The sequence below is a fragment of the Bos mutus genome, chromosome 17 (genome assembly GCF_027580195.1).
Source record: "Bos mutus isolate GX-2022 chromosome 17, NWIPB_WYAK_1.1, whole genome shotgun sequence".
NCBI classification, from domain to species: Eukaryota; Metazoa; Chordata; class Mammalia; order Artiodactyla; family Bovidae; genus Bos; species Bos mutus.
The window spans coordinates 19,818,299-19,830,476 of NC_091633.1; positions in this window are offsets into that span (position 1 = coordinate 19,818,299).

The window sequence follows — 12,178 nt, forward strand, 5'->3', positions numbered from 1 at the left end:
CAGCCAGATAAAAGGTATGTAGGACAAGGTCTGGAAGGGTGCATGGGGTTGTGGACCCATGGGGTCTTCATGGGGTTGGGGACCTCCTGATTCATGAAAGTGATCACCAATCCAGAAGCTCCCCAAACCACATAGCATTGGGATTTTTGTGGAGGATTCATCATGTAAGCACAATCGCTCATTAAGTCCATTTCCAGCCCCTCTCCCTTCTCTGAAGAATAGGAGATTGGGGCTGAAAATTCCAAGCTTCTAATGATGGCTTGGTCTTTGTGGTAACCAGTCCCCAGTAAGCAGTCCATTAAGAGTTGACCTCATTAGAATACAAGACAGAGATTTCCCTAGTGATTTAGTGCCTAAGACTCAGCTCCCAATGCAAGGGGCCCAGGTGTCATCCCTAGTTAGGGAACTACATCCTGCGTGCTGCAACTCAGAGTTTGCACACTGCAACTAAAGATTATACATGCTGCAATGAAGATCAAAGATCCCACGTGCCAAAACTAAGACCTGTTGCAGCTCAATAATACATATTTTTTAAAAATTATTTATTTTTTAATAGAAGGATAATTGCTTTACAGAATTTTGTTGTTTTCTGTCAAACCTCAATATGAACCAGCCATTGGTATACATATGTCCCCTCCTTCTTGAACCTCCCTCCCATCTCCCTCCCCATCCCACCCCTCTAGGTTGACACAGAGCCCCTGTTTGAGTTCCTGGGCCATACAGCAAATTCCCATTGGCTATCTATTTTACATATGCTAATGTAAGTACAGATATGCAGATGACACCACCCTTAGGCAGAAAGTGAAGAACTAAATAACCTCTTGATGAAAGTGAAAGAAGAGAGTGAAAAAGTTGGCTTAAAGCTCAACATTCAGAAAACTAAGATCATGGCATCTGGTCCCATCACTTCATGGCAAATAGATGGGGAAACAGTGGAAACAGTGGCTGACTTTATTTTGGGGGGCTCCAAAATCACTGCAGATGGTGACTGCAGCCATGAAATTAAAAGATGCTTACTCTATGGAAGGAAGTTATGACCAACCTAGACAGCATATTGAAAAGCAGAGACATTCCTTTGCCACCAAAGGTCCATCTAGTCAAGGCTATGGTTTTTCCAGTGGTCATGTATGGATGGGAGAGTTGGACTATAAACAAAGCTGAGTACCGAAGAATTGATGCTTTTGAACTGTGGTGTTGGAGAAGCCTCTTGAGAGTCCCTTGGACTGCAAGGAGATCCAACCAGTCCACCCTAAAGGAGATCAGTCCTGGGTGGTCATTGGAAGGACTGATGTTGAAGCTGAAACTCCAATACTTTGGCCACCTGATGCAAAGAGCTGACATATTTGAAAAGACCCTGTTGCTAGGAAAGATAGAGAGCAGGAGGAGAAGGGGATGACAGAGGATGAGATGGTTGGATGGCATCACCAACTCAATGGACGTGAGTTTGGGTAAACTCCGGGAGTTGGTAATGGACAGGGAGGCCTGGCGTGCTGCGGTTCATGGGATCACAAAGAGCTGGACAAGACTGAGCAACTAAACTGAATGTAAGTTTCACATTACTCTCTCCATACATCTCACCCTCTCCTCCCCTCTCCCCATGTCCATAAGTCTGTTCTCTATATCTGTTTATATGTCTATATATAAAAAAAAAGAAAACAAAAAACAAAAAATGAACACAAAACAATCCTATCACCCTAGAAGTTCTGTGTCAGGAACCAGGGGCAGAGACCGACATCTATATTTCTTATTATGTCACAGGTAGAAAGCCAGAGCTCTCCTCCAGGTTGCCTTTCCCAGCCAGGGACCTGAGAATGTGACTTTATTAGCTTCCTGTGGCTGCTGGAACAAATTACCACCAGCGTGGTGGCTTAAAACAACTGGAATGTGTTCTCTGAGAGTTCTGGAAACTGAAACTGGGATGAAGGTGTCAGGAGGGCTGTGCTCCCACCAGAGGCCCTAGGGAAGAGTTTGTTCCCCACATCTCCCGCTTCTGGGAACTGCTAGCAGTTCTTGGCTTGTAGCCACATCAGTCTCCGTGTCCTTGGTCACATAGGCTTCTCCTCTGTGTGCCTCTAATATGCACACTTGTCATTGGATTTAGGGCCCAGATAATCCAGAATGATCTCGGGATCACTAACTTAATTACTGCAAAGACTCTTTTTCCAAATAGGATCATACTTAATAGTTTTGGGGGATGATGATGTGAGCATATCTTCTTTTTGGAAGGGGGGATATAACCACTCTTCCCACTACAGTGAGCTTTTTTTTTTTTTTTAAGGGTCATTTGTTTTCCTTTTCTTCTTAACTTTTTATTTTATATTGGAGTATAGCCAATAAACAATGTTGTGATAGTTTCAGGTGGGCAGCAAAGGTACTCAGCCATACATATACATGTATCCAATCTCCCCCAAACTCCCCTCCCATCCAGGCTGCCAAATAACATTGAGCAGAGTTCCCTGTGCTGTACAGGAGGTCCTTATTGGTTATCCATTTTAAATATAGCCGTGTGTGTGTGTGTCCATCCCAAACTCCCTAACTATCCCTTCCTCCCATCCTTCCTCCTGGCAACCGTAAGTTTGTTTTCTGAATCTAAAAGTCTGTTTCTGTTTTGCAAATAAGTTTGTTTGTGTCGTTTAAAAAGTCCTTTATTTTGGCTACACAGTGCAGCTTGCAGGATCTTAGTTCCCCAACCAGGGATTGAAGCTGGGCCCTTGGCAGTGAAAGCAGAGTCGCAACCACTGGGCTGCCAAGGAAGTCCACACAGTGACATTTTCAACCTCAGTATTTGAGTCCAGATTTCCTTTCTCTACCGAACTATTTCAAAACACCTTCCCTGGAAGGGAGGAGGAATTACTGACTGAATGGAAGGTGTCAGTGATCTATCGTGTGTTTGATTTTGTTTCCTGCTACAGCCCAGGAGAGAGCTGGGGCCAAAAGTTTACGGGGAGGTTGGAGGATTGCTTCACAGGGTGACCAACAAGGAGGGAGGTTACTCTGACTTCACACAGGATGACAAGGAAGTTCCTTGGCATTTCAACATGAGTCTTAAAAATGGCAAACAATGTGGGTTTTTCCCCCACGTATAAAGTATAAGAAAAATTAAAAAGGAGGGGGAAACAATATATTTAAAGAAATTTAAGAGATATATTCACCAATTGTTTGTACTCTGACAATTCCGGCTGTTAAAAAGCACCAGACAGGGACTTCCCTGGTGGTCCAGTGGTTAAGGTTTGGCCTTCCAATGCAGGGGGTGGGATTTTGATCCCTGGTTGGGGAGCTAAGGTACCTCGCAACCAAAAAAAAAAAAACCCAAAAAGTGAAACAGAAGCCATATTGTAACAAATTCAACAAAGCCTTTAAAAATGGTCCACATCAAAAAAAAAAAAATTTTTTTTTTAAGTACAAGGCATTAGGAGAACTCTGAACATGAACTGGCTAATTATTGTGGGGTGATGATGGGTATTGTGATTGTTTAAAGAAAGAGCTATTATCTTTTGGAAATAAATTCTTAAATATGTGTAGATGAATTACATATTATTTGGGATGTGATTCAAAGGAGGCCAACAGGAGAAGGGAAAGAAATAGAAAAAGAGAAGTTATGAATTTTTTATTATTGTGGCTGGATTATGAAAACAGAGACCTTCATTGTCCTATTCTGGTTTATGTATATTTTTCATAATAAAAAGTTAAAGTTGAAAGCAGCTTAAATCTTTACCAGTGGGGAATGAGATAAGTGGTGGTGACTCCTTACATACTTAGGGATTCCCTGTTAGTCCAGTGGTTAGGATTCTACCCTTTCACTGCCAAGGGCGTGGGTTCAATCCCTGGTTGGAGAACTAAGTTCCCACAAGTTGCATGGAATGGCCAAAAACAAAAATGGCCAAAAATGGCCAAAAACAACTATATGCTTATTAAAAAGCATTCACTTGCAGGACTTCCCTGGTGGTCTAGTGGCTAAGAGTCTGTGCTCCCAATGTAGGGGCCTGGGTGTGATTCCTGGTCAGGGAACAAGATCCCATATCCCGCAACTAAGACCTGGGGTAGCCAAATAATTTTTTTTTTAAAGCATTCACTTGCATAACACTTTCTTTGGGTCAGGCTCCCAAAACACACAAACATACTGGAGTTTGTGTAGAATAATCCCATTTTTGGAAGCTAAAAGTCTATATACATACATAGTCTTCTATATCACTGGGTGGAAACGTAAAATGGTTCATCCGCTGTGGAAAACGGTTTGGCAGCTCCTCAAAAACTTAAACATAGAATTGCCACATGACCCAGCAACGCCACTCCCAAGTGTATATACCCAAAAGAACTGAAAACAGGACTCAAAAAATACTTGTACACAAATGCTCCTAGCAGCACTAGTCACAGCAGCCAGAGGATGGTATGAAGGTTTATTTCACGTGTCATCACAGCTGGGCCTCGGTGCCCAGACATGTGGTCAACCATTCTTCTGACTGTGTCTCTGAAGGCATCTATTGGATGAGAGTAACATTTACATTGGTAGACTCTGAGTAAAGCAGAGTGCCCTCTATTTAGTTAGTTAGTTATGGCTGCTCTGGGTCTTCTTTGCTGTTCATAGTCTTTCTCTAGTTACAACAAGCAGGGGTTGTTCTTCCCCCTGTCTCCAGCCTGCCAGCCTAACCTGCAGATTTCAACTTACCAGTCTTATGGTCACATATGGTCATCTCTCTGTATACATACACACCCTATCAGTTCTGTTTCTCTGAAGAACCCTAATAGAGATAGAAACAATTCAAATGTTCATCAGTACATGAATGAATAAAAAATTGTGGTAAAAACACACAATGGAGTATATTCCATCATAAAAAGAAGGGAGCAGTGATTGATGGTGTAGCATACGTGAACTTCAAACCCTAAGTGAAAGAAGAGGTATCATTGTGTTGTTCCCTTTATAGGAAACATTCAGAACATATAAGTTATAGAGACAGTGGATTAGCATTTTTCAAAGACTGGAGCTAGAGGAGAAAGGGGAGTGACTGCTTAATGTGTACAGGATTATGTTTTGGGGGGGATAATATTTTGGAACTAGACAGATGTGTTAGCACAACAGTGTACCATGCCACTGAATCGAACACTCTAAATGGTCACTTTATGTAAACTGTAACTCAATGAAAAAAAAAAAACAAGTATGCATTTTAAAAATCTAGAAGGTAAGACTGTATACTCTGGAGCTCAGTTGTCTGGTCTTAAAGTTAATTCTCTCAATTATTGGCTATGAGATTTTAGGCCATCTTTTTAAAAAATTAATTAATTAATTAATTAGGCTGTGCCAGGTCTTCATTAGCTGCATGCGGGAGCTTTAGTTGTGGCACGTGGGATCTGGTTCCCTGACCAGGGTTCTTGGAGTCTTAGCCACTGGATCATCAGGTAAGTCCCTTTAGGCAATCTCTGTTTTCTTTTAACTTTTATTTTGTATTGGAGGATAGCCAATTAACAATGTTGAGAGAGTTTCAGGTGGACAGTGAAGGGACTCAGCCCTGCATATGCATGTATCCGTTCTCCCCCAAACTCCCCTTCCATCCAGACGGCCACAAGACATTGAGCAGAGTTCCATGTGCTTTGTTGGTTATCCATTTTAAATATAGCAGTGTGTATGTGTCCATCCCAAACTCCCTACCTTTAGCGGTCTTTAAAGGTTCAATTTCCTCATGGGTAAAATGGAAATGATATTGCCCCTGTCATTCTAATACGATGGTAAAATTGTAAGAGGAAAGAACCTTTATATTCTACTACAAATCAATCACTAAAGGGATGTTCGCCTATAAACTTAAATTATACATAATCGCCCATCTCTAGGAACCCTGCCTCACACATAAGGAGCATTCAGCTAAAATACCTTTGTTTAGATTGCAGGAAACATCCTGGCCAGGCTTGCCTGTGAACAGCTGCAGGAAGAAAGAAATTAACACATCCCCTCAGGAGTCTGACCCCCATCTAGGATCTAGGACTTTATTCCCTTGTTTAAAAGCAGACTGGGGGGAACTTGCCTGTTGGTCCAGTGGCTAAGACTGTGCACTCCCAATGCAGGGGGCCCAGGTTCTATCCTTGGCTGCAGAACTAGATCCCACATGCCCACTATACCAGTGCAGCCAAATAAATAAAAAATAATAAATATTAAAAAACAAAAACAAAAAAACCCAACTTAGGAAACATGGTTCTTTGGGACTCTAGTCCACCATCTTCTTGATTGGCTGGCTTTCAGATTAAAATCACTATTCTCTGCCCCCACAACTCATCTTTGATTTATTGGCCTGTTTCGTGGCAAGGAGTACAAGATTGGACATGGTAACAAAATGAATTAATCTATAGAAAGTGCTTAGAGCAGTATGCAAGACAGAGTAAATGGTATCTGTGTTTTAGTTAATATTCCTATTCTTATCACTATATGCACCAAACTGTTAATAGTACTCTGGAGAGGGGGAAATTTTTGTTTTTTATAATAAAAGAGAGAGATGTACTTCAATGTATTATAATAAGACTCTCAGAATATCAGGGGGCTGAGCCCCTTGTACAAGGGCTAAACAAAGACAAGTTTCACTGCAAGCTTAAGTTCCTGCCCCATTAAAATAAAGCATCATCTTTGTAAATCCTCTTCTGTATTTAATATTTATGAGCCTCTGTGGCAGAACTGGTTGTGTCCCTCGTTAGTCCTGTGCGGCAGGTAGAGCAAATGACCTTATGAAACGTCAAGCTCTTCGGAGACGCAGAACAGGTTGGTTTCCATTAACCACTGTCACGTCTGCTCCTTGCCTATCGTCTCATTGCCTCATCCTTCTTCCTTTGAGTAGGGCTTCTGGGGTCAAGAGCTTGGATGGTCTTGGTGGTCCAGTGGTTAAGAATCTGCCTTGCAAAGCAAGGGACACCAGTTCAATCGCTGGTCTGGGAAGATCCCACATGCGGTGGAGGAACTAAGCTCATGTGCCACAACTACTGAGCCCACGCTCCACAACAAGAGAAGTCACTGCAGTGAGAAGCCCTCACACCACTAGAGAATAGTCCCTGCTCTCTGCAACTAGAGAAAGCCCAAGTGCAGTGATGAAGACCCACTGCAGCCAAAAATAACATAAATTAAAAAAAAAAAAAAACCAACTCAGATGACGGTGTCTTGGTCTTCCCAGTATTTACATGCCCTCTGGTTGGCACTGACACCCTGATTTCCTTCTCTGACTAATCCATCTCTGAGTTATGACCATCTCTGAGGTTTGGGAGGATTTGGCTCCACCCCTGGGCTCTAGGAATGACCATCTGGCAAATCAGATCTTTTCATCCCTACAGCCACTGTGACAGGCTCAGGTAGGCACAGGACTCCAAGGATGAATTTGAGTTCATTTGGGTTGCACTAGCAAAATACCACAGCCAGGGCAACTTATAAACAACAGGAACTTATTTCTCACAGTTTAGGAGGCTAGGAAGTCAGAGATCAAGGTGCCAGCAGAATCACTGGTGAGGGGCTGCTTCCTGACTGTTATCTGCTCTTGGTGTCCTCACGTGGCAGAAGGGAAAGGGCACTTTCTGGGGTCTCTCTCTCTTTTTTCTTGCAGTGTGGTGGGGGGAGGGGCAGGCACACCTTGTAGCGTGTGGGAATCTTAGCTCCCCAACCTGGGATCTAACCAGTGCCCCTGCAGGGGAAGCACAGAGCCTTAACCACTAGGCTGCCAGGGAAGTCCCCGATTTGGTTATACATATACATCTTGTGCGCCATTGCAAGGGACATCAACACAGCAGCCAAGTTCATCAGAATTGAGGTAGGGGTGGCTAGCTCTGGGCTGGAATTCAGGACTGTGTTTGGGAGCCTCATCATCCATTATGCCAAGAACCCTTCTTTGAAGCAACATCTCTCTCCTACACCATTCTGGACTTGGCTCGCTCAGGAGCGATGGGGGTCCTCTGGCCTGATAGTGCTCTTTTTCATCCTTTCACCATGAGAAGGGTCTGTCTCCACTTCCCATAGTTCTTTCCCCCATGTCTCTCTGCCCTATTTGTTCCTTTTCCCATGCCTCCCCAGGCAGCCTAGAGAAAGTGCTTGGCTCAGGGTTTGACAGAGACAAGACAAATACTGTATTGATTTAAAAATGTATGGGGCTTCCCTGGTGACTCGTTGGTAAAGAGTCCAGTTGCCAATGCAAGTGACATGGGTTCGATCCCTGAGGTGGAAAGATCCCACACACTTCAGAGCAACTAAGCCCATGGATCACAACTTCTGAGCCATGCTCTAGAGCCTGGGAGCCGCAAGTACTGAGCCCATGTGCTGCAACTACTGAAGCCTGAGTACCCTGGAGCCTGTATTTCACAAGAGAAGCCCAAGCGCCACACCAAAGAATAGTCCCCACTCACCGCAACTAGAGAAAGCCTGCGCAGCCACAAAGACCGAGCACAACAAAAATAGATAAATAAAAAGATACTTTTTTCTCTAAACCAATTTGAACATCAAAGATCCAAGAGACATGTACCATCTTCCCCATGAAAAAATAATTCTCGAAGGATATCCATCCTTCAAGAGAGAAAGATGACGAATATAAACTCTTTTCAGAAAAGAATAAATGTTTTTCAATTTAGACCAGAGGTAACAGATGAAAAATATATTCATTTTGAAGATAGCTCATGTAGCTTGGGAGTTAATTGGACCCAATTCAGTTAGTCGGAGAAGACAATGGCACCCCACTCCAGTACTCTTGCCTGGAAAATCCCTTGGACGGAGGAGCCTGGTGGGCTGCAGTCCATGGGGTTGTGAAGAGTCGGACATGACTGAGCAAATTCACTTTCACTTTGCACTTTCATGCATTGGAGAAGGAAATGGCAACCCACTCCAGTGTTCTTGCCTGGGGAATCCCAGGGACGGGGGAGCCTGGGGGGCTGCCGTCTATGGGGTCGCACAGAGTCAGACACGACTGAAGCGACGCAGCAGCAGCAGCAGCAGCAGCAGTTCAGTTAGCAGTTCTCACCCATGTGTGTCTCGATCCACCAGTATGTTGAAATCAGTTTTTGTTGGCTTGTTTGTTTGCTTTGGCTGCACCACGCTGCTTGTGGGATCTTAGTTCCCCAAGTGGGGCCCTCTTGCAATGAAAGCACAGAGTCTTAACCATTGGACCACCAGGGAATTCCCAGAATTCAGTTTCATGTATGGCATGTGCTTGGTAATTTATTGCTAATATGGAACTATTAGAGTTTGAAATTTTACTTAGTTAAGCAAATGAGACAGTTTGAAGGTTAGCCCTATGTTTCTCTTTAGACCAGGACTTGTTCTAAGGACTCCAAAATACCTTCTTCTGGGGGGAAAAAGGACTCCAGTGATAACCCATTTAATCTGCCATAGTCCGTGGCCACCTTCCTTATGTGTGCATTGTAATTAATTGCAAAAACTGCAAATCACTGGGACTTCCCTGGTGGTCCAGTGGTTAAGAATCCACCTTCCAATGCAGGGGACAGGGGTTCGATCCCTGGTTGGGGAACTAAGATCCCACATGCCTTGGGGCAACTAAGCCTGTGTGCTGCAACTACTGAGCCCACCAACCACAGCTAGAGTCCATGCAACACAAGGAAAGATCCCGCATGACTCAACAAAGACCCCGAGTGCCACAGGTAAGGCCCTATACAGTCAAATAAATACACATTTTTAAAAAATTACCAAGTATCATAACGCTTTACATCCTTGCAGTGATTTGGAGATGTCATCAAACTGTAGATGTGTTTATGAAATCATGCTCTGCAAAGGCAAAAGATACACTGGGTATATCACAGTAGGGAGAAAATGTTAGGAAACATTGGGTACAACAGGGCTTAACAAATCCCTGTCAGGGCTGCAGTAGTGCTAACTCCTATGTGTTCATCAGAACTAATTTGCAAATGACATTCCAGGTCAAACTGACTTGAGCAAAAACTGGGAATTTGTTGACTTTTATACAGAATAGTTGGCGTTTGAGGCTGACCTCAGATGTGGCTGGAATCAGGGGTCAAATATTCTCTATTTCTCTGCTCTCCTTCACACTGACTTTATTCTCAAACCACATGTGACATGACGGCTGCCAGCAACTCTAATGTGAATGTCCTGAGACTCAAGTCCAGCAGGAAAGAGAAAGCCTCTTTTCTAGAAGCTCCTTCAAAAGTGTGCTGGCATTCACTCTGACTGATCTACCCTTGAATCAATTAATGGCTGTTACCAGGAGGACTCTATGTACTGATTGCCTTAGACCTGGGTCATATGCTCCATCTCTGAATGAGTTGTAACAGTTCTGTTGAACCACATGGGATAAGTGTGGGGGAGAGATGAACCCTTCCAGTCCAAAATGAACCTGTTACAGAGAGGGGATGCGAGAAAGGCAAACAACAAATATCCACTCAGCCCCAAGTCTCCGTCTTAAAAAATGCCCAGAAAGAACCAGAGGAAGGAACATGTCTGGCCAAGTGCAAAGCCAGCCCCAAGAGTGGAAAAATAAAATCCATAATTTCTTTAAAAAAATAGATTGTGTTATGACAAAGTATCGTGTGTGGTAAGACGTCAGTTCTCATTCAAGGAGCCCAGGGCAAATGCTTTCATTTTCTTTGACAGAAGTCTTCTCAGAAAGTGACAGAACGATTCTTCCTCCAGGCTTCATCCGAATGACAGGTCTTGCAGTGTTACTTCCCCATCGCCTCTTAGCCACCTCTCACCTTTGTCCCCTTCCTTCACACATGCTTTACTTGAACATCGGTTCCCCTCTTGTGTTAAAGGAAATGACACTGACCAGGGTTTTTGGCCTTCCCCAATCAATAGAAATTGACCAGAGACCAGACAAGAAATTCAGGCAAGGCTTTATTGGGGTCCCTGCTGCAGCAGAGGGAGTGGGAACAAGTAACAGATTCCCTTGCTTGCTCATTTCCTGAGAGAGGGGGCGATCTGGTTCCTTATACATGGTGAGGGTAACAGTGTGGTCTGTCCAGAGAGGTACCTGGGGTGTTTTGCTCACCCTTTAGGTGGTGTTGTGTGTAGGGGGCATACGTAGTACCCTATTTTTGCTTCCAACACCCTGTTTTTGCTCCCAGCTATTCAGATGTGGCAATTGGATTTTTTTTGGCCTTTTTGTATCTTTTGTCCAGAATTTGCCCCAACTGCATATGTGCACAGTTATTTTTTAGTCTCTTACAGGTTCTTTGTATTTCATTGTTGGAGGAAAGGTTTGTCCAGGTGCAAAGACCCCAGCACTGCAGCAAAGGGTCCCAAGTTCCAGGCTTGTCTCAGAAATGCTGGGCTTCCTGATAGTATCATTTAGGAATGCATAGAAAACTCTACTGTAGTAAACAGTTGGTGGAGGGGGAGTGGGGAGGCGGGGAGGCTGTAGGGATGGGGAGTGTTTGTCTTTCATAATAGGAAGCTCTCTAGAGGACAGTCAAAAGCTGATACAATGACTCAACAATGCTATCCAGAACATAGGCTGTTCATATTTCCAGTCCAAGATCCTTTGCCGGGAGCCGGAGAGACATTCCACTCGTGACAAAGGTCATGAGGAAGGAGGCTCGGCATACGCAAAGGCGGGATCGAGCCTCAGGAGTCCTCCTGGATATTCTCGAGCATCTACCCCGAAAAAACCAGAGTCTGCCTGCTTTATTGCTTTGTGCTCTCACCTCTGACTTTACTGGGGGCTGTCCCCTACCACCATCTCGCTCTCTCTGACAAAGAGTTAGCTTACAGCTCCAATTAATAAAGTTCCTGGGCAATTAGGAGTGTTTAAATCCAAACCCCTCAGATGGCTCTCTAACTCGCCTGACAAATTTACCCAGACTCCTACAGCTATGCATACGATTGTTTACAGTCTCCCAGCCTCGAGAGGCACAGGAAGCTTAAGATATTCAAATAGCTTAGAGCCTCTCAGAGAGTTAGAAACTGTCTGAATAAAAGTAGTAAAAGATTTCATTGATGAGCCAATGCTTGCTGCCAAGTTTCCACATCCTCTGTATTGTATCCTTGAATATGTATTAATTAAAATAGTTGGTATGTAGAAAAAATAAGTAGTGGCCTTGGTGTTAGTAACTTTAGACTCTTAAGGTAATAAATTCTTTCCTTTGTTGTAAACCCATTACACATCCGCCTTATAGGAATGCAACTTTATCTTCGAAAAATGGTGCCAAACCTTAAAATAATTACTCTTAGGGAAAATAAGTCTTTGTTGATAAGTCT